This window comes from Cupressus sempervirens, chromosome 5 (genome assembly GCF_028749045.1).
Source record: "Cupressus sempervirens isolate cs-2001-9-10 chromosome 5, ASM2874904v1, whole genome shotgun sequence".
NCBI lineage: Eukaryota > Viridiplantae > Streptophyta > Pinopsida > Cupressales > Cupressaceae > Cupressus > Cupressus sempervirens.
The window spans coordinates 854,539,695-854,563,842 of NC_143122.1; positions in this window are offsets into that span (position 1 = coordinate 854,539,695).

Here is a 24,148-nt window from a genome sequence, read left to right on the forward strand (position 1 = left end):
ATACAGTTGGGGAAGGAGAATTAAGGGGGTTATGATGCTATGATGCGGCCCCTCCTTGTCATGAGATTGGGAGGATAATTCTAAAGGGTTGCAATGACATGATGTTGTATTATCGTAAGATCATAAAGAGCTTAAAGGTGAATAGGGGGATGAGTTGTTAGACGCATGGAAGTTTCCTAATTGGATAGAATGAGTGTACAGGTGCCAGGTCATGCTAAGTTAGATGCTATCAGAATTCATGGGGCCAAAAAGGTTTAAAGGAGGTAGAAAATATTGGTCTATGATCTTACAATGAGTCCTTTGTCATAGGGTCATGAGGTTATGAAGGATGTTCTATGATCATATGACTGGGGGTTTGATCATGATATCGTAAAAGGGAAATGCTCAACCACCGATGTTATGATGTAAAGGTTCCAAAGGTTGCCATAACATTGTAGAAGTAAACTTGATCCCTTGCAATGTTACGAGCTAGTGAATTTTAGCTACTGTCCTGTGGTCATAAGGTAGAATAAGATGGTCTGCAATGTTACAAAGTTATGTTGTCGTAGGATCGTATGGTAAAGGAGGATGACTCACAATCTTACGAAGCCTTTTTCATAAGATCGTAGGATCTTGCGAAACTACCACGGTTAGGGTTTTGAATGAATGGTGTAGTTAGTTGGTTTGGTGGTCAAACTCGGGAGACTTTGCAAGGTGGAAAAAAAATAAAAGATCATTGGCCCACGTGGCCTGTCCTAGTGGTAGTATTTAGTTGACGTTTTGACTTTGCTGATTCACTACCCAAAAATGAAGGAAATTGAGGTTTTTTAAACAATCTAATCTTGTGATCAATTCCAACCACCCTTGAATGAATTCTGAACTTAGTGAATGCAGGAGAGCACTCCACCACCCTAATTTATCCATCTACTTGGTCAAAATAGTTTAATGGCACCATTTCTATCTCTTAGGTCCCTGCTTCCAACAAAATATCAGATTTCATTGTATCTACATCTGTGCCTAGATTAGATTTTTTTCTAAACTTAATGGCAGTGGTTATGGAATAACTTTAGAGAGAAATATCTCAGTTATGCTTGAGCTATAAAAGCAATTTTTGTAGATTTTGTTCTAGTCGACTCTTCTCTATTTTCTCTAATATTGTTCTACAATTTCATGTGTAAATTCCCTTTGCCTCTGAATTTATGACATTCTACCTTATCTCCTTCATCCGTTGATGTAAAGTGCAAGAACTATTTGCCTCTCATTGGTGTATTGTGGATTTTTGCAATCTTGCATGACTGTATCTCTTTTGGCCTATGAATGGTATATAAGTGAATCTTCTCTTTCCTCATGTCATTCATTTGGGTTTTATGATCTGCATGTGGTTGTTAGATTAAAACAAGTCTAAATGTGTATATCTTTTGATGTCATGATGGTTCAATAGTGCATGTATGGGTAGATATTGGTTTGAACACTCTATTTTGGTGCATCACCTCCTTAGGTTAGAGTAGGTAGATTTGCTTCTATGCATTCCTTTTCCCTTTTCCTCTCCAAGAGTAGTTAGGTGCATCCTGATAGTAAAGAAAGCCGACCTTCTCTAGAGACTCAACCTCATAGTTCAAATCCCATAGCTTGGAGGTTGTTTCATGTTTCACAAGGTTGTCCTTAGGTAAAAAATTTGGACAAGGGTGCAAACCTTTGTGACAACACAAATTTCTAACAAAACCTTCTTTAAGTGTGTCTTTAGATGTAGAGAAACAATAATTTTTGTTTAAATCCCTTGTATCTATTTCATATATGCATTCAACCACATTGACCATATAAGAATCTCTTTAAAAAAAACATGAACTACAACCTTTACATTCTTAGAAAAAAATGAAAATGATAAAAAAATTGACATTGAAAAAGTGCTTCATTTCATATCGTAATCAACACAACATTTTACCTCTACAAACTGAAATAGAGTCCCTTCAAGAATAGTATCAACAGAATCACTATAACATGTAGAAAGATAAATCAACAAATGCACCAAAACATTCAACCACTATATCACAAGCTCCTCAACAAAAACATAATCGTGGTAGTGTTAAAGAAAAAATAAGAAATAAATTGTTCATTTCGAAAGCTATTAGCTTTCTTTAAATTTTAATAAAAGACATATTTGATATTTCTTTAAGTTCACCATACACTTCTACCACATGGTGCATCAAACACCAAGTAACTTTAAATATAGGTCATGTTACTTAACTTAAGTTTGATCAACATTTAGTATACCACAAAAGCTTGATTGTACTTTTATTGTTACACTTGATTGAAGTATTCCCTTCTTTCTTTCATCCCATATATTCAATATTTCTCCTTAGCCAAATAGCTTCATAGGTAGCACTGCATAATGCTTTGTACTCAACTTTAGTAGATGAAAGAGAATAGTTGGTTTCTTCTTGCTGCTCCAATAAATGACACCTAATCCTATGTTGAATGCATAACCATTTATTCATTTATGATCATCTGGATCTCCTATCCAATCAGAATCAGAATAGCTTGTCAACTCAGCATTCAAATGGTAAGTATAATCAATGCCAAAAGATATGTTGCTTTGTAGAAATTGAAGTACTATTTTTTCTACATTCTAATGGACCTCGAAAGGATTAGCTATGAATTGGCTAAGTATGAAGACAGGCAGAGTAGCAGACAAAGATCTTAGTTGTACGAACAATTTTTTGATTGTCTGGTGATGCATGGCTAAGGACATGTTCTATGTTTTTTCTTGATGTTAAGGTTCAATGCACATAGTATAAGTCGAATATGTACAGAAGATATACCTTATTATAGAGAGAAGTGTAGAGATAAAGGGCTTGGGAAGTAGTTTTTGATGTTTGTATTATATCTTCTAACTGAGATATAATCAGATGATGCATGGTTAGCTAGTGATAGAGGAAATTCTAATGGTGACATCAACATATGCGCAAGACTTGAAGTCACATGTGTGAAGTTTTGTATACACTGTGAGCCAACAATGCTATTGTAATTGCGAATTAATTATCTTATTATGATTAATTGGGAAAGCCTTAAGGTTGACTCAAGGTTTTATTTTTTAGATAAGTTATAAAGGAAAGATATTTTCCTTGTTTGCAATGCATGGAATGCGATTGGAGCATGTGAAGTTATCAAAGAAGTGCAAAAAGGAGCAAAGTGTTTGGTGAATGTGAGTAAGCGATCCAAGGGAATATTGGATATGAGATTTGTCATCTGGTTACAAGATTAGAAGGAGCAAAAGTATGGTTGATATGATAGAGAAAGAGGAAGGAAGTACAATTCATTTCTATTATTCTACAAGGAATAATATAGAGATCATTTGGACAGTGGGTTCATTGGTATTTCCCCAAAAGCTTTTTGGATAGTGGGTCCATCTTCCTTCCACAACTCCTAACAAGGTTGGAATCTCCTAAGAGTGATTCAAAGTCTCCTAATAAGGAATGATATGTACTAAATGTATTTATAGACTCCTAACAAGGTCCATCCTCTAACAAGGAACTTTTATATTAGTACATCATCTTGTGGGTACCATCCCCACTAGGATTTTCCCTCTAATAAAGGGTTTCCCTTGTTAACATATCTAGTGCTATTGTGCATGAGTATCTTGTTGTGGTTTTTGGTTATATTGATCATATTTTTAAGTTTGTTTAAGGTTGATAATTGTGACAATAGTTGGATAACTAATTCACCCCCCCCCCCCCCCCCCCCCCCCTCTCAGGTATATTGGTGGACTATATATTCTAACAATTGGTATTACGGAATCAGGTCCTTGAAGGATAAGCTTAACAACTTTGTGAAATCCATGGTGTATCATTTTAGAAAGAATAATCCTAAATTTGATGGGGCCAACTATGATAGTTGGAAGGAGAAGATGAAGACTCATTTTCTATGCATGGGTCCAAGTTACTAGCTTTTGTCAAAGAATGAGAAGATAATTATCAAAGAAGAGAAACTTGAAGAAAGTAGTACAGTAGAGAGAGATCTGTTCATGTGTAACATGAGAGCTAGATAAGCTTGACTATCAACTCTTTCAGAGAATGAAAATAGTCATGTAAAGTCACTTGAAATATATCTCATAAAATTTGGAAAGCATTAGAATATATTTTTGAAGGAGATAAATATACAAAAAGACTAAGATTGAAGAATTGGATTTGTGCATTTCAAGATGCTAACATGATGAAAAATGAATCTATAAGAAGCTATATTGGTAGGATTCTAGATATTGTTGTAGGAACCAAGACTTATAGTAGAAATATGGAAGAAGAGGAGATTGTGTGGAAGATCTTGAAAAATTTGACACCTCCGTTCAGACAAGCAGCTTAGATGATTCAACTACTTATACCCTATACTATGGAGTTCACCAGGGAAACATTACTTGGAAGATTGGAAGAAGCAAAAGTAGGACTGAGATAATTAGGTGAACTAACAAGCATAGAGACAACTTTTAGTTACTTAAATGTTTGGCCAAGTATGTCTAGAAGTGCAAGTACACACGAAGACTTTCACTAGTATATTTTGACTCATTTTTCAATGAAAATTGATCAAATGTTTGACTAATGTTGGTCGAATGTTCGACCAATTGATTTGTCGCTATTTTTCTCATTGAAACTTCAACCAAGTCCTGTAAGCATCAGAATTTCAACAGACAATTTGATCAAAAATAGTCTGCCTTGTTAATGGGAACAAAAGTCAAAATTTTGACCAAACTTGGTCAAACTTTTGACCAAAGCATCAACCAGGATGCCAAACCCACGATGACATCCTAGTTAATGCATTGGTCAAAATTTCAACCAAGTTTGGTCAAAATGTCGACCAATGTTGATTCTTGATCGACCAGGATGCCAAACCCATGACGACATCCTAGTCAATGCATTGGTTGAAAGTTTGACCAAACATGGTTGAAAGTACAACCAATGCTTGCCAGCACTGGTCAAACTTTCAATGAACATGTTTTTTTAATAAATAAAATTACCCGAAGATAAATATCTAAAGTGATCACCAACAAAAACTTGGTTAGTGATTATTTTGGATATTTATCTTTAGGTGGCAGTGAGTTGTCTACATTCTTGAGGTCCTAAACATTCTTATCTAATGTTTATAAATATGTCAAAAAGAACAATCTTATCTAGAACATCCTAAACATTTAGAGATATCAGTCTTATCTAGAATGTCCTAAACATTTATAATATATAACAAAAAAGTCAACAATAGGGTCAATGTCCATTTCATGGTTGGTGAGAAGATTTTCTACTTTATTGCATTCCTAATAATAGTGAGAAAAACATGCCCCATGAGGTTAGATACAATAGAGTTCCAATACAACTAAACAAGAGGAACAATTGCAAACAACTTAATAGAAATTGCAACACTAGAATGGAGGAGCTAAGACCCTTTAGCTCCCACTTAGACAATACAAAGGCTATAATGGGTAGTCTTGACACCTAAAACTTGATCATGATTTTATGAAAAATGCTTAGGAAGATCTTTCTTCATACCTACAAAAATCCAAGAGATATTAGAATCCACATTCTTAGAATGAAGGCAATTAGTGGGGGATTTCCCTAAAAAAAAAATCACAATGAGAGGGAAGAGCTAAAAAATCACAAGGTAAAAGGTGACCAACTACCACATCAATTGGAGTTGGTCTAAAGCTAGGGGAATATTAGACTACAAGGATAAGTTTGAAGTTTCTACAATAGGTTTTGAAGGACTCAATAGAGTTACACTAAAATCAAGAGGCATGGCATCAAATGGAGAGGGATAATATGATGGAGAATCTTGAACATGTATAAACAAGTAATCATGATTAACATTATACTATGTAGTAGATACTGCACAACTAATGAGGTGAATATGTAGCTAGGTAACCAATAGAGAAACATTGATGAAATTTGGAGGGAAGAGCCTCATATTTAAGATGTTGATTCCAAGACTTATTCCCTACCATCAAAACCGCATCCCCATGTTTTGGGTTAGAGGTGCCAATATACACAAGAATGAGAGAAAAGGTAGAGTACTGTTGACATTATGGTAAAATCTATTGTCTATTATTGACTCAACACTTAACCAATTTGTTCCATCGACACTGAGCTCTGTAGTTGCTACCAAGCTTATCATATTGTTAGTAGTACAAACCAAGTGTTTCAATTTCTTGCAAGTCAATCGGATAGATTTCAATGTTTGCTGAGCATTACAATGTCTACCAAGGTACACTAGAAAAGTGTAGTGTGTAATGCCCCACCCGGAGATCCTTGGAAACAAGGATTCAAATCAAGCCAAGATTTTTTTTTTACAAGTATGAATGCACAAGACTACATCATACAGGGATCACAATGATGGCAACAGAAGACTTCAACACAATCCTAGCAACCAACGAATCTCCGAACGCAACTACCAAACTGACACACACAAACAAAGCCAACAAAGACAACGCACATGATGAGGGCACAAGAAACAACCACTCATCAAAAAAACACCAAGCTGGGGTAAAATGTAGAATCCTGAAATCTAGCTAAGCCTGAAATCCTGAAGCCCTGAAAATTGGATAAGTCTGGATTTCTGAAGCCCTGAAATTTCCTAGAATCCATAACTTATCTCTGAGAGGTCTGAAACCTATCTCAAACGATTTGTCGCATATATTAAAATATATCTTAAGTATAAGGAATTAAATATAATTCCTTATACTTAAATGATATATTTTAAACCCCAAGAGACTAAAACAGAAATAAGAGACTAAAATAAAAACATGAAAACTCGATTTCAAGAGAAACCGACAGAATTCAAAATGCAACAGCATAGGGTCGAAGAATGCCCAAAAGGGTATCCAAAACCACTCTCAAACAGATTGGATCATGAAGAAAAGTGCTCGTTGATGGCATGCACAGGTTTTTCACAAAAACCGTGCGAGACCTTTTACTATGGGAGGGCGATACTTCTCCTTAAGGCGCGCGACACTCTTCTAGTGTCGTACGACATTTCTCAAGAAGGCATGCGACACTTTTCAGCATCGTACGACATTTCTCAAGAAGGTGTGCGACACTCTTCCAGTGTCGTACGACATTTCTCAAGAAGGCATGCGACACTTTTCAGCATCGTACGACATTTCTCAAGAAGGCGTGCGACAGTCTTCCTGTGTCGTACGACATTTCTCAAGAAGCCGTGCGATACTTTACAGTGTCGTACGACATAGTTTTCATGGGCGTGCGATACTTTTTAAAGTGTCACACCATGTTGAACAAATGTCGCCCATAGAAAAACGAAAACACTCCCAGAAGCAAAAAGGACCAAAATAGAGCAAAGAACCTCCACACCAGGGAGTACCGGATCCACAAAAGCTCGAGGAATGAACACTTGAGTGCAAGAAAAACACAAAATGAAGAACATCTATCCATCTAAACCATGAAAGAAAAGCACATGCTGAAATAAACATTGCAAAGAACAAAAGCAACATCGCAATGAACAGAAAATACATCTCAGGAATAAAACAACCAAACTAAGTACGCGGTTCCTCCCAACCGTCAATAGCATCATAAGACCATCGTGGGTCCTAGCCATCCCCCGCGCGTAACATCCCAAGCCACCGACCAGATCGTCAGTACTGTCGTAATAGGGATGTCACTACTAAAACATGCAACAATATAAGCATAAGAAAATCTAACATGCTAGTAGTAACGCATAAAGATAATCCTACAATAGATAACATCACCTATCACATGCTAAACAGCAGTAAGCAACATATATACTACTAAATCAAATAACATCATATAATCATATGCTAAACATCATGATAAGGGAATGCGTCAAGTAAACTAACATCATCTAAACATGATATACAAGCATCCCAAGGAAAGCATAAATCACAAGAAAGCATACTCCGAAACCTGAAGTACCAAGTGAAGACATCCAACAACGGTCGCACTAGGACAAAGATCGTCTCTGTACACCGATCCCTAGCAGTGGTGAAGGTAGCTACGCCTCCCAACCACGTGGCACTCGTAGGTCCACACCTGCCGTGCTGATGGAGATAATGATCCAACCACAAACACACAAAAGCACAACATCCAAGGCTAACACTCATGCCAGACAGTATGATGGTTGCAACCAAGAACCTAAGACAATGCAAGGAGTACAGGTCCTGGTCAGACACTCAATAGGCTACTATGTAGGGACTAACATCATGGAGAGTCGCTTGGCATCAAAAAGCCCAAGCTAGGACTTGCGCAGATTCAACATCCCTCAACGGAAAGGCTCTTGCACCCCAGACCTTTTTATTATCTTAAGTTTTATAACCAGTCACACATTATATTTAATTTTCACTTAATTAAAGCTTCCTTCGCCAACCCTCTGGGCACAATGATCACTAGGCTGCGAGGTAGAAGCCCCCTCCATATGCTACCCTACCCTACCCATGCTCATCCTACAACAAGTGCCCATGGGCATGCATACTCCCATCCCAACCCCAATGATCATAACTTTCGGCAAATCCATGAAAGATCAGGCCTCGCAAGTCACCCAACAAATGTACTCATACGTACTTGTGTGTGGCGCACCACCATCACGAAGATCATAACACAAGGATAGGAATGAGAACACAATGCAAGGAGAACACCCAACTGAAAGCAACACGGGAAGGATGGATTCTACATGAATCCCAAAGCCAATAAAACCATACATCATGAAATCACTCAACCGGCCTCAATCCGAGAGTATGGATTCTACACGAATCCCAATGATGTAACAAAACCAAACATCGTGAACTCACTCAACCGGCCTCAATTCGAGAGTAGGGATTCTACATGAATCCTAGCATTCATGAAACAAAAGCAAAGGTCTAAAGGAAACTATAACACCAGGTATAAAATCACTCAACCGAACACAACGTCGAGAGTACAGGTGCGACACGTATCCCAATGCAACATAAAAGTGCAATAGTGGTCTGACTGATATCCAAATGGATCATCCAGGTCCACGAACTAGAATGTGCCAAGAAAACCCGAGAAAACAGAGCGGCACGTAAAACGAGGTGAAAACCCCAAAAATTTGAAAAATTACAAAATTAAAACCCATTTGGCCTTTGGGTTCAAAAACCCAAAAAATCCAAAAATAAATGGAATCGGACACCGTATGCAAAAACGGCCAGCATAACGGGCAAAACTCCAAACCCTCTTCCCAAAAAATAGGGAAATGTTCATACCCGCCCAACCGGGTAGAACTAACATACATAAACGGAGGGGAACACTAGTTCTCAGCCTCCAAACAAACGGCTACCAAAAACAAAAGCTGAAACAGAGCAGAAACAATAAAACGGGAAAGCCCTACCTCACAGCCAAAAGGGCAAAACAAAAATCTGAACCATAAAATAAATATCTCGCAGAAGTAGCTAAAAATCGCGACAATCCAAGGTTTCCCCGAGCTAGATCCAACGAGCCCAACCTCGCGACGAGCCCACGCCCATAGCTCCCACAACGAACAAAACAGTAAATCCTCATGAAGAGGATTTTGGGTTTTACTCTCCAACTTTCCAATTTGAAAGTGAGAAGTGAGGAATTAAATTCCTTTTTGGATATTTATTCACTTTTCGGGTGAATAATCGATTAGGGCATTTAACCAGCCAATCCAGTTAAACCCCAAATCGACCCAAACGAAAACAGGCTATTCCTATAAATAGGAATTTATCTATGGAAAAGCTGCCAAAAATTAAAATAAAATAATTAAGAAGCCTGAAAACCCAAAAACACATAAATCTCCTTAACAACTTTCGCGACAATGCGAACCTCTAAATGCACAGACACGCTTACTGGTCTAATCACATAATGCAAATGAGTTCGGATTTAATAATCACCGAAAGGTTTAAATTAAACATTTAATTAAGGATACGTCGACCATACAAAGGCGACATTGGTAAAATATGAACGGCTGAATCACTAACTCCATGTGCCACTGCCAGGGATATAATTCTGCACACTAAACAACACGATCAAGTGCAATTGCATATAATATCATAGCCGAAGCAATAAATGCATTAAATCACCTAATTTAACCATTTATTTAATTATATTAAAATAATCTATTTACATCACTCACGTTCGCAAAAGGCATAGCAACGCAGGAATGAAGTAAATAACCATAGCATTAAATCCATCACATAACAAAATCAGAGGTATGTCCAAATACCAGATAACCAAATAACATCGTAAAACACACTGTCATCTCAGAATGGCATCATCATGCAATATGATTAACTGAACAACATAGTAGTCTAAAATCTATGATACTGGAATCAAAGAGTAACATTTGACCCTCGGGTCCTCTCAAATGTAAACATAACATGAGTAACAAACATCTCTCTAATAAAAAAATGTAACAAGGTAAATGCCTACAACAAATAACCAAATAATCCAACAAGAACAATCCATTCTAATTACTTAAGCATTTAATAATGATTGATTACTTTGCATTAAAAGGCATTTAAAACACATAAGCAAACTCAGTCATAAACATGACTAACCATCGCTACAGGAACCCAGTCCAGTGTAGCATGGTAATAGTACACAGTGCAATCTCTGCACACATCTCAGGGTAATCACTATACAACCTCATGATACCACATCGATCCTGGTAACCACTGGCACAAACCTCAGTGAACCAAAAATCACATCATAATCTCAAAGATCAGCAAGGTTGCATCCATCAGGATGACTTACAAAAGTCAAATGGGAGAGGCACTACATAGTGTTATTTTAATGTAGTAGAGTCTACCAAGCCTTTCAGGATAAGTTATGAAGAAAAAAGTGTTGACCAAGCTTTGTAGTGTCAACTGAATAATCAAGTGCCTATCGAGTTCTTCAGTGTTCACTGAGTCATCCATTATTGACTGAGTTCATGTTACTCCAAGTGATCAGTATGGATTGAGCATCTACATTAACCAAGTGCCAAATTATTTTGAGTGTTGACAGTGTTTCCAAGTGTTAGAACATCACAGAGTGGTCTTTAGAACCTGAGTTACAACAAGTGAGCTAACTTTGTGAAGATTGTTTAAATTAGGTATTGTAGCTGACTCTAGAAAGTAATCAAGTGGATTGGTATATATATATATATATATATATATATATATATATATATATGTAATAAATTGTATCATACCCAAATATAATTAGTGTGAACAAGAAGAAGAATCAAATGAGTGTGAATTAAGAAAGCTAGAAGTAGTATAAGGAAAAGTAGAGACTTATCTATCACAACTAGGTGATCATTGTTATTCAAAGGAATCTCATTCAGAAAATTGAGTTGCAAATCAGAGATCATCCACTGGTCCATCCTAATAGGTGCATCAGTCAAATCCTTTAATAAGGTGGACTTAACAGTCTCATTCCAAATCTCCTAATAGAGTGCATACTTCATTGTATGTTGTAAATCCTTTCACAAGGTGGACATAATAGTCCTTATTGCTCCTAACAGGGAAGATCACCAGAAGTGATCAAATGTAAGCTTTAACATGATAACTTTATAGTATAGTAATAAAGCTTTTGGATATCATCCCCACCCGAGTTTTACTTTCTATTTGGAAGGTTTCTAGGTTACCACATATTGTGTCAAGTGTTGTGAATGTTTATTGCTTTCAATCTTTCATGTATGCAATTAGATCATATTACATGGTGAATGTTTAATTGGTAAAATAAAGTTTAAGTTTTATTGGTTCTTGATTCACCCCCACCACACACCCCCCCACTTAGTCACCCATTATATAATACATTTGAAAAATTTGATATCAGAGCATTTGGTTCTCACATTAGAATTTTAGCAGCTTGAGTAAAGATCAAAGGCAATGGAAGTATATAGACTACAGAAAACTATTGAGAATGAAAAGTTAGATCTACAATTGGCTATGGAACAATTCAAGAAGATGAAGGAACAACTCTCTCAATCCCTAAAAAGAAGAAAAGATCATGCAACACAAATGAATGATAATGTCTACATTGAAGAGAGAATTGAAGACATTTTTCAAGACAAAAGTTTAGATGAAACTGAGGCAACAATCAAAGATCTACTTGAGAAGAATCTTAATCTTTAGGAAGAAGTCAGAAAGTTGAAAAGAGAACAAGAAATTCAATCAGTTGGAATGTGTGAAGACATGGAATAGAAGGACAAAGCCAAAGAAGAGAAAATATTGTTAACTAAAAGGATAGAAGAAAAGGACAATGAAATTCATCAACTATCTCTTTAGCAAGCAGATTTGATTGATCAACTTAATGATGAAAATCAAGAGCTTATCAACTTGAGGATAAAGAATGAAAGATTGTAGAATAATCTTAGCATAGAGAAGTAGACCAATGGGAGGGTAATGAATTCACAAGAAAGCATGATTTAGCTAGATAAGAAAACTCAATTTAGACACAAAGGTAAAGTTGGATTAGGATACATAGAAGAAGGTGAATCATCCCAACAAGGCACTCAAAAGAACAAAAGGCCTACATGTATTCATTGTGGAAAAATATGACATACATCAAATAAGTGTTGGATCAATGGTGAACCAAAATTCAATGGAAAGTGTTACAACTATAATAAGCATGTACATAGAGTAAGTGAATGCACAGAGAAACCTAAGTTTGAAGGAAAGTGTCACAATTGCAAAAAATAAGGACACAAATCTTTAGAATTGAAAACCAAGAAATGGAATCCAATAGAACAAATTTTCAAAGCTATATTTGGTTGGGATTATAATACATGGTGTATGTCATTATCATGGTGAGTTTGGGAAATTGGAAAAAACTACATAAAACATCACCCAAGGAAAAGAGACACTACAAAGAGAAACTTGGACATTTAGCTAGAAACTATATGAATTGAGGTAGAATTGAAGATGAAAAGAAAGCAAAGGTTGACATTATCAAAATTCAGATGAGGTATTAATGGGTAAAGAAATCTCCTAAGAATTCAAGTTAGAGTAATGAAAGTGTTAACATCCAAGTCAATGAGTTGGGTGACTCAACCATCTCAAACTAGTTACCTATGAAGATTACACACACTATGATTCAAAAGGAGATATTTCACATTAGTTCTAGTCAGCAAGTAGAAGATCCATATCTACACTTTAGATGCACAAGGATGAACAAGTTAGCTTGACAACTGAAGACCTTACCAAGCAAGGTCAGGTCACAAGACCTTACCGAGAAAGGTCGGGCCACAAGACCTTACCAAGCAAGGTTTGGTTGCATAACATTGCCAAGTTTTGAATGATACCAAGTTGGTGACTCTACCAAGTTTGAGGTTCTTGTCATGTTGAAGTTCTTGTTGAGTGAAGAATCCTTATCAAGTAAAAGATGTCTCCCAAGAAATCAAATACTTAGCCAAGTGGAGGACAACCTGTCATTGAGTGAACATTGGTATGATGCATTAATTACAACTTGAAGACCAAAGTTGGTTAAAAGGAGAAATTGAAGGTCATTGTGTTGGTGTTTTAAACTACTAAGAAAAATAATAATTTATACCAAGATGGTGAAGGGAAAATTAGTTTAAGGATTAGCTATTTCCTATGCTCAACTAAGAAGTCCTTAGATCTGGACCTAGCTTCAACAAAATCATAAAGATTTTCTACTCTTTAGGTTCTGCAAAACCAAGGTGGGTGCACCTGAGGGATACAAGGGTTAAAAACTATATATCATCTTTAAATTTCATTCACTTAATGATATTCATTCACAATACTTATCCCTTACAATAGATATTTGGTCATAACCCTTCTTAGATTTACATATAATTCTAGGTAACAACAGCTAACCAAAACACATAAATTAAATGCAACCAAGTACTGATCAACTATGAAACTCTCCATACATTAAAGTAAAATTGATTTTATTTTAGAGATTTTGTTTGATGCTTATTCATGATCTCTTCATATTTAAACTAAAATAATTGATTAGTGCCTCATTCATTTGGATTCAGAGTCTATCCAACTATTTTGACCTAAATGATTGCATTACAATCAATATTATCAACAATTTAGCCTAAAACTCATTCTTATGCATATCCTTCTTACTACCTGGAAAACCTATCATATCATTGAAGAATTTACTTAATTCACTGAATTAAAAGCAATAGAAAATTGATATACAACCTATCCTAGTTGCATTACATTGAACAAGCTTTTCCCATACAACCTCAAGATAACCAATCAATAACAGTGGAGACAAGATAAAAAGAAAACAAATATGGTGATAGTTCATCTTTGTATTAATTGTCTTTGAAAAATATATAGCATTGGAGTAAAACTTAGAACAATTCAGGACAAGACAACATGATCTTTGAATGTTAATGTATTCCTAGATTTACAGAGAAAATACATCACAAGATTGACATCAAGAAAACTAGAGCAAATGTAAACCTAGCCAACACTAAAATTACATAATAGTTTAGACTCTTTCTCTAGCCTTGGGATCTCATTTATATAGCATGAGATGCAACAAGCTTCAAGCCTAGAGAACAATGACAACTATCCTTAAGACATAAAGATATTTACAAAAAGTTACTATCAAAAAAGACAAAATTTGGTGCAACAGAATGATTTACATCATGAATATTCCTTTTGTGGGACCACTTCTACTACGGCTTCTTTGTTGTTGAGGAGTTTGTAATTGGCTTTGATATAATTGTCATTTCTCAGAGTGCGTGACCATAGGACTTACTTGTGATGGACCAAGTTTTGATATTTGTAAACTTAGTCTAACTCGTGGTTCTCCATCCAAGTCATTGTGTACTAACAAACTAATAGTTACACTTGATTCTTTCACTGCCAAGTCATCAGCTCAAATTTTTGTACCTGTTACTGTAGTTGATTGTTTATCTTTATCTTCTTCTTCTTTAACTGATGAATCAATTATTCATATCTCATCTTGTTCCATCTCATCTTCATCGATTTTACCAAGCACTAACTATTTTGAATGTACAAAATCTACCATCCACTTGTCATAGTGTGTCATCTGGCCAATTAAAACTCAATACTTCACATTCCTTCTTCAAAACAAATTCTCCTAATATATTTATTTCAATAAATTCTTCCCTAAGAGAATCAAAGAATATTTGAACTTTAACAACTTCCTCAGTTGTTTTTTCCCACCATACATGCCCCTTTTCATTTATGACCCCATTAATTCTAAGGCATAACAAATCATCTAATTCTTTGGCCTATTCTTCCTTGTCTTTTAATTTATCTATTTTCCTGAGTGCATGGGGGAAAAGTTCAACATTTTCAGCAAGATACTTTGAGAAATAGATTAAGATTCTCTTCTGCACTGCAACCCTCTTATCATCAAAATCAAAGAGATCATTAGTCATGTCAAATGTGTTTTTTATCTATTCATAAGACAAACTAATGACTGAATAACATAAAAGAGTGACATCTTTATCCCTGCTACCCCAATTATTCAAAACTGGCTTCAAAGCATCCTCACTACTTTTTATCTCATTCCACATGTCCATTATCTTTACCAATTGATCATAAAATATAGGCCAATCAATCTTATCTACTAGATACATGATTTATTTTCTTATTTTGTCCTCATATTGGTCATTCAATTCCACATGTAATGCCCAAAGTTTTTTTTCTCCTCTTCAATCTCCTCAGCTATATAAAATTGTGGTCTCTATGAAGTATCTAGTAGCTATATGAGGGATTTGACTTGAAAGGTTCAATTCAGGGACAAGGAGGATAAGCAATCCTGGGCTAGCTAGATTATCCCACTATTCTTTTTCCAAGTTGCTTATCCATTTGGGCCACTTGAGCCTCTAATTGATATATCCTATTTCCTCTTTCCTCATATGCCTTTAGCATCTCTTCAAATCTAGCATTGAGCTTGAAGAATTTATTCTTGTCTTTTGTAGCAACAACAACTCCAAAATCCACCATTTCCTTGGTCATGAGAGACACCTTTTCACTATCTACCTCTTCTACCCTGTACACCATGAGGCTACCTATATGTTGAAAATTTGTGGCTTCTTGCACCCTAGCTTTATCCTTCTTTTTAATGGACCATATCACCAATGCTTGATGATCATTATTGTACTTCAATCCTTTATGGGCCTATAAGACCTCTTCTGTAGTTTTGAACTGAGTATCTTTTGCTTTCCTCATAGCATCAAAAACCATGGCATTTGCAATGTCCCATTCAAGTAATATAAAACTTCTTATATCTTTTAACAATTGTCTTCCCCCTTAAGGGGTTATCTATGCAAATTCCTCCATGAAACTATTTTTAACTTCTTCTTCAATTTCAAAGTCCTTCCTATCAGGTTGCTGTGCTTTGATAATTTTACACTTGGCCTCAAAATTATCAATATTTCTTCTCCATAAGAATTGAGAAAATGATCTAGACTTGAAAAAATTCACATCATCAATAAATTTTTGAAAAGCCTGTGCTATTACAAGATCTATTTCCTTACCTCTATAATCTCCCATAGTGAAAGCTAGTGTTGGCATAGGAGGTTCCTCAATACTTTGTCTTCTATATTTATAGTTGTAACTACAATATCCATCTCCCCTCTCATTTGTCTCAACTATTCTCTCAAGGATACTTCATCATCTATCCTGAGTGGGGTCTAGGTACGTGAATAATCTTCAACCTTATAAAATTATCCCTGCTCCAATTTTTGTTTCTTAGGTGCATGTGCAGCAGGTGGGATTTCAAAGCATGGTCTTTTATATTGAGGAACAAGTTGTACACTCCTATCCTCTATGTACCCAACTCTTTTATGCAATGTATATTGCCCTAGGTTCAAAATAATTTTACTTGCCAATCTCTTCTCCATCTCAATGGCCTTATTAGGGTATGTTTTTGTGAGAATTTACTTCTTTTCATTCAAATTTTTCATAATCCCAAAACATTTATCCATCAACATATCTACTTTCATACCCTTGTATTTTCTATCAGCTAGGGGATCATAGTCTAGCTTAAAAGCATTTATAAAATCTAGGACCTTGTTGTATACTTTCCACTTCTCCTTCCTAAGTTCCTGCTCTTGTAATGATAACTTATTTCTAACTATATCCCCTGGAAAGTATACCATATGTTTATGAACTTTGGTTTTAGTTCTTTCTCTGAATAGATCATAAAATCCCTCCAAATCTATAAAATAGGCATGAGATTGAGCCATTTGATATTTGTCTAAAAACTTCTCCAAGTGCTTCCATCCCTTTTTGACAAGAAAAAAGTTGTGCATAATAGTAATTTGGGGAAAGAAAGTACCTTTAGATTTTCCCAACAATTCTCTTTCTTCCACTGATCTTATCTACCATAGAAGCTCAACAATCCCTACTTTCAAAGGAACTTGATAGGGTAGCACATGTGGTTTTCCAAGAAAACCATAAACTCTGAAAATAATAGACACTACATATGTGATGATGTCTCCCCAATTGTGACTCACCATCAACCCTTTAGCATGATCTTTTGGTCTAATTAATTCTAGTAGAGGCTATGGTATTCTAGGGCTATCCCCTATTAAGAACATTCTAAGCCTAGAGATAAAATACCTATCAAATATGACAAAACTTGCATTAGTCACCTTCTATGTCATATTTGTACTCCATAATTGGATAGGGAGCTTTTCTCCATCTCTTTTCAATTCCAACTTCATTTCTTTAGAGAAAAAGGTAACTCCCTTATACAAGCATATGTACATTAGCATGGAGTACAGGAAAAAGGGCTTATTAACTTTAGCCTTTGTAATACCTATTAACCCCTTATGAATTTATTCTGCCAAGAGAGTAGCAAAGTCAAAAATAGAACTAATACCATACTGAAGGGTTTGGATGTGGTCTTGCTCATCCATGCCAAAGATTTTGCAGAGAGAGAAATACAACACCTGTGCTCTAGGGTTGAAATATATTTTCAACAAAGGCTCTGGAGTGTTTGGTGTAACTAGGGCTAATGATCCTATTATGAAAAAATGCTCTTGTAATGGTCCTCCCCTTAAATATACCCTCTTCATATCATACCTAGCCAAGAGGTCTTCCACGTCTATCTTCTCATGGATTTCATGATTAGGGTTTAATTTAAAAACCTCTCTGATCAATTCTAGTGAAACCCTAAAAAGATTATCACCAGCATGATTCTTCACAATCTTGGTTATTGGATTAGATTTCTTTGACATTATTGCAAGAAAATCATCATCAAAGAAAACTCGTGGGATAATTAATTTGCCAATGTCAAACTCCCATATATTATTCACGGGTGTATCTAGTCTTCTCTCTAGAAACCATTTTTAGAAAAGCTCTAATCCTTCAACAAATACTTCAGCATCCCTCAAATAGTTTTATTTGTCATAAAAACCCTCACTGACCAATAACCTAGGGTTTTTGGGAATAAATTCTTTTCCCCTAGAAAGCTCATTCATGGATTGTGGCATTTGTTCTAAGAAATCATCATGCATGGCCCTTTTTAAATAATCTACCTTCCCTAAAAAATCCCTTCATGGAGGCATGTTTGATAATTAACTTACTATGAAAATATTTTTCTCAATTTTCCAGAAACCCAAAACACTCACTTGATTTTCTTGTTTTTCTCCTCTGAAAATCACTTAGTAGCAAATCGAAACCCTTAGAAAATTTGTGTCCTTGACTCTAAAAATATTTTCTTGGTGAGACTTTTGCAATTTTAGTGTTCAATAATGGAAAAGAAAAATTCTTATTGCCAAATTAACCTCACATGAAATAGAATTGATCAAAATTAATGCCCCAATAGTCATATTTCATGTCATGATGTAAAATTTGAAATTCAACCGTTGATCTTCACAAATAGGATGACTTAGCTTTAAACTTAAAATGACTATGCTACCTTTTGTGAAACTAGCCATGTGTCAACAAGGCACTTCCCCACATTTGCTAAGGTTTGAGCAAGTTCAAATTGTGGGAAAGCACTGATCGTCGATCTTCATGAGATCGAAGATCATCAAAACCTTTGGAATGTTTATGTTTGCTTTTAATATTTTGGGCCCACTTACAAAATCATCCTCCAACTCATTAAACACGTAGACTACTCAAAAAGTTGGCATTAGACATCTTAGCATACATCCCAACTCAACATTACTAGGTCACCCTTTGAACAACTAGCCCCACCTATCCACATGTCAATTAGGTGCTTCCCCACTTTCGTTAAACATCAAACATCTCCATAAAGTGGGAAAGTGCTCTCCATCAATCTTCAAAGGATCAGAAGTTCCATAAGATTCACCCTATTTGTAATCTAGTCAAAAACAACAACCAATGAAAATAAGTTATCTTTTCCAGTGTGTCTTGACATTTTCCAACTATTCCAATACCTTTTCAAACTGAGGGCCCATAAGAAAATGAACTCATCAAATACACATGTCACTAGGGCACTTTCTCGCATTTCATAAAGCTTGCACATCTTCAAATTATGGGGAAGTTCTCATCGTCAATCTTCAAATGATTGATGGTGTGATGTTCTATTATTTAAAAGTAATCCCAACACCTAGTTCAACCAATTAAATGACTCAAGCTTTCCAGTGTGTCCTAACAACCATCTAACAAATTTGAACTTATTCTGACACATCCAAATTTTGTGGCTCATGAAAGAACTAACATCATCAGGTACACATGTCATGTAGGTGCTTCCCCGCATTTACTAAAGGTTGAGCACTTTCAAATTACAGAAAAGAACTCATCATTGATCTTTCTTTTATCAATGGTTTGTAAAGGTAAACCCCACTACGGTTAAAAACAGTTCAAGGAATACATAGGGAAAAAACACAAGGTTAAAACCACAGTTTAAAACAAGGGCTAACAACAAAATATTTTTGGGAAAGTAATTTAAAAACAAACACGAAAAGGTAAAAATAATTTTTTAAAGAAAAAAGCCTTATGCGTAATTTTCAAAATAAAATAATATTTTCCTATTTTTTTTGAAAACTAGTGTAGAATGATAAGGGTTTCATGAAACTTAAAATTTTCATCTAGGGTTTTTGACACACCTTATCTCTTAAAAACATAAATCCATTGGATGTTCACTATAAAATGCAACAAAATTATGAAAGGTGAAAAACTAGGCCAACACATTGTTTCACTGCGAATTTTCTAGAGTTAAGACCTATGAGAATTCTTGATCCCTAAGTGATTCAAGGATATTATTGTTGAATTTTTTTGTGTTTGAAGCATTATTGAACAAGAATGGCATATTCAAGAAGGAAAACAAAGAAGGGTTTAAAAATGTTGATTTGAGGAGTTAATTGCAAGGCTCCCACATTCAAGTTGAGTCTAGCCATCATAGAGGAACTTGGTCCCATTGGAGTGCAGTCGCAAGTTCCTCTAAATGTACTAATACTCCATGATATTTGATCATTTTATCATTTTTCTATTCAAGAACTAGGAACCCTAGAAATGAACCAAGCATTCAATGAATTATGTGTGGATGAGAGCTTGAAACTCGAGCACAAGCATTTGGAATCCAAAGGGTTAACACATATCCTACATATGCCAAGGGATTTTCAAGGTAAATGAATTAGGTTCATCCTGAGTCAAGTCCATGAAATACATTTTTGGTTAGTTCAGCCTATTCAGATTAAAAATAAGATGATACACATGATAACAAGGTTGCTAATGTTGAACAAGGCAAAGAACACAAAAACCCTAGGTCAGGTTGAACTAACTAAGAGAACTCTCATCAAGTGGGATGGAAGAGGCATGAAACTTAATGCAATTATAGACATGGAGATAAAGTTAGGTATCCATGTGATTTCTCAAACAATCTACAAATCGAGTAGATTGAACAATGTTCCTTGTAAAGTTGTTGACCTAGCATAGAAGGTGGTGAAGAACAACTAATCCTTCAACCTTGCCAAGCTGCAATTGATTTAATTCAACAAGAACATGTAGAGCATCCAAGTCTCAAAGAACAATCCATGTAAGTTTGGTTCCCTTTTGACTTGTCTATTCTTTTATGTTCAAAAATTATTTCCTTCTAAAGGAACTGTGGAGTGGAAGAAATAAACACCAATGTTATATTAGATAAATGAGTTTATAGCAGAAATGGGTGACAACTTTGAAAGTATAATAGATGCCTACTTTGATTCATTCAAATAGAAAATACAAAGTAGATTCAAAATCCCTAAGAAATTTGTGGAAGACTATAAACAAGATATTTGTTTTCTAGTTGACTATGATAAATTCCATATTCAAGTAGTCAGGCCAAAAGTGGCATGGGTGAAGCCCATGGGATATGAAGTAAACATAGATGATACAAGAGACATCATTGAAGCTCTCTTGAATGATCATGTTGACCCCAAAGCACCTTATTTTGACACTTATGAGGAAGCCAAGGCTATAACCACTCTTGAAATTAAGCTTCCCCAAGTAGTGAAAAGAGGAAGAAAGAAGTGTAAATGTTACTTAAGGCTACCAAATCCTCTAGTTCCTCTCTGTTGTTAATTGAAGGAAAAGGAGATGACCTTGAAAAAGAAGAAGAAGAGAAAGATCATATAGAGGAAGATCAACTCAAGGAGGAGGAACCACCCAAGAAGAAAGGGAAGGTCATAATAACCAAACTTGCATAATCATCCCCTACTATATTCACCAGAAGAACCAAGTCAAGAAAGAAACTGAAAATTGGAGATGATGAAGATGGAGTAGAACAAATTATATTTAAGAGGTTTGCCCCTACCTTCAAAGAAAGGTTATATAGACTCTAAAGTGGAATAGGTATGGGAGATTTAAAATTCCTTAAGTATGAGACAAGGAACAAAGAAGAGTAGAAACAAACTAAGGAAGCCCTAGTGGCTAAAATGGAAAAATAGAAGTACTCCCTAGACGAATTGAAAAAGAAAGTTCCTGAAACTTTACTAAAGGTAGTATCACATCATTGGGTGAATGCATTAAGTGTTTCCAAGGACATTAGAGAGCTAACCCTCAGACAGCTCATGTCGAGTCTCATTGATAAGGAAGGGAAAAAGTCATTGAAAGAGAATGAAAAAAAGCTAACCCTAGATTCAATGCATTCCTGATCCTATCTAAAGACATTGAGTTAGCTGTGAAGTCTAACACCACAACATGGAAGAACATTTATGGACTGCACAAGCCTAGTAATCAGATTGTGCAAATTGATGACAAGGATGATGAAGAAGAAAAAGTAGAAAAAGATGATGAGAAAATTGATGGTTTTGAAAATATGGAAGGAGATGATGTGGTGAAGTTTTCTCCCCTTAATACAATAAACCATAATAGAAAACAAGGAAATAATAAAAAATGAAAGAACAAAATATGGACTTCTTATTTGTGCTGCAAATGCAAAATTACAAAATTCACAAGTACAATATGCTAACCCATATGGGTGCCTTCATTATAATAATTTGCAAGACAAGCTACAAATTATCACCTAGAGCTGTCCTAGACAATGTTTGGGCCTTTGTTAAATAGGAAATTTTATGCTGCTTGAGAAGGTTCTTGATGCTTAAACTTAATACCTAGGGTCGACAGACCCAAACAATACATATAGAGTCGATTAAATACATCTTTGACAAATTATTTCAGAAATTTTGGTAGCCCAACTTCCAAAGGCCATAACTCACGAATTGTTGCTCTAATTGGCTATTATAACCACTTTTCAGAAACACTAGCTCCTAATCTACAGACTTAAAACTACACAAGCGCCCTTCCGTTGAGTTTTCAAACCTCATCTGGGCACTGTAAGGCATCCAATAGTGAGCCTGAAGATTTTTCTACAAATTTTTCCATCAAAAATCTGCAATAACTTCTTCGATACTTAAGCTAAAGCAATGATACTTTTATGGTAGCCTTATAACTCTAAGATGAACCTTCATGTAGAAAATGAGAACATTCTAATAAGAGACTTACTAAAAATATCAAGTTCCCATAAATAGTACCCACCCTATGTACTAGTCCCTATTAAAATAGAAAAGACTGAAAAGAAAATATTTTTGGGTGATGCAAGATTTCTCTTACACTTAGGATGCTCCTACATCAGACACCTAGAGTAATTTGAGAAGTGACTCTGTCACATCTCAGGTGTTCAGAGGAAAACCAAGATGGTTAACCTCCTCCCTTGCTAGCCATGATGAATCCTCTATTGGCCTCCCTTTCCATTTGACCAAATATTCCTCATAAGTTTTGTTCCTAGTACTTTTGCCAACACAACTATCTAGTATCTCCTCAATCTCCTTTGTTGCTGAACTAGCTGCTAGAATACTCCACTGCGCTTCTGAAACTTCATCTCCACCACCTCATTCATAATACTCTGTCAAATTTGAAATATTAAATACTGGTGAAATACTCAATTCAATAGGAAACTCCACTTCATAAGCATATCTAGAATCATGCCTTTTCACTATCTTGCATGGTCCAAACTTCTTCATCTTCAACTTATTATATGGACTCACTAGAAAATGCTCCTTTCTCAAATGAACTATGAATTTATCTCCAATTTGAAATTCCTTATACCTCCATTTTACATCTTCCTTAACCTTATACTATTTATTCATCTTTATGATGTGCTTCCTCACCTCCTCATGGATGTTCTTCAAATGTTCAAAAAATTCTTCTGCTTTAGCACTACTTATCTCTCCTTTATCCAACTGCCTCAATTCAGAAACATTTATGGGACTACTCCCATATAAAATTTGGAATGGTGATTTACCAATACTCTTGTTGACAGAATTATTATATGCAAATTCTGCTTGTGGTAAAATCATATCCCATCCTTTTGGCTTGTCTCTAACCGAACATCTGAGAAAGTTTCCCAAACTATGATTCACAACTTCTATCTATCCATCAGTCTGTGGATGTGATGAATTTAACTTCAAATCTATTTTCAACTTCTTCCACAATGTACACTAGAAATACCCAATAAATTTGGTATCTCGATGTAAAACTATAGTCTTTGGCAGACCATGTAGTCTCACCACTTCCCTAAAAAATAATTCTACCACATAAAAAACATCACTAGTCTTCTTGAAAGGAATAAAATGTGCCATCTTTGAAACTTGTCAACCACCACAAAAATATAATCATGGCCATGCTGCATCCTCGATAATTTGAGAATAAAATCCATGCTGACATCCTCCCATGGCTTCTTTGGTACACGTAATGGCTAATACAACCCTATATTCTACTTTACTCCTT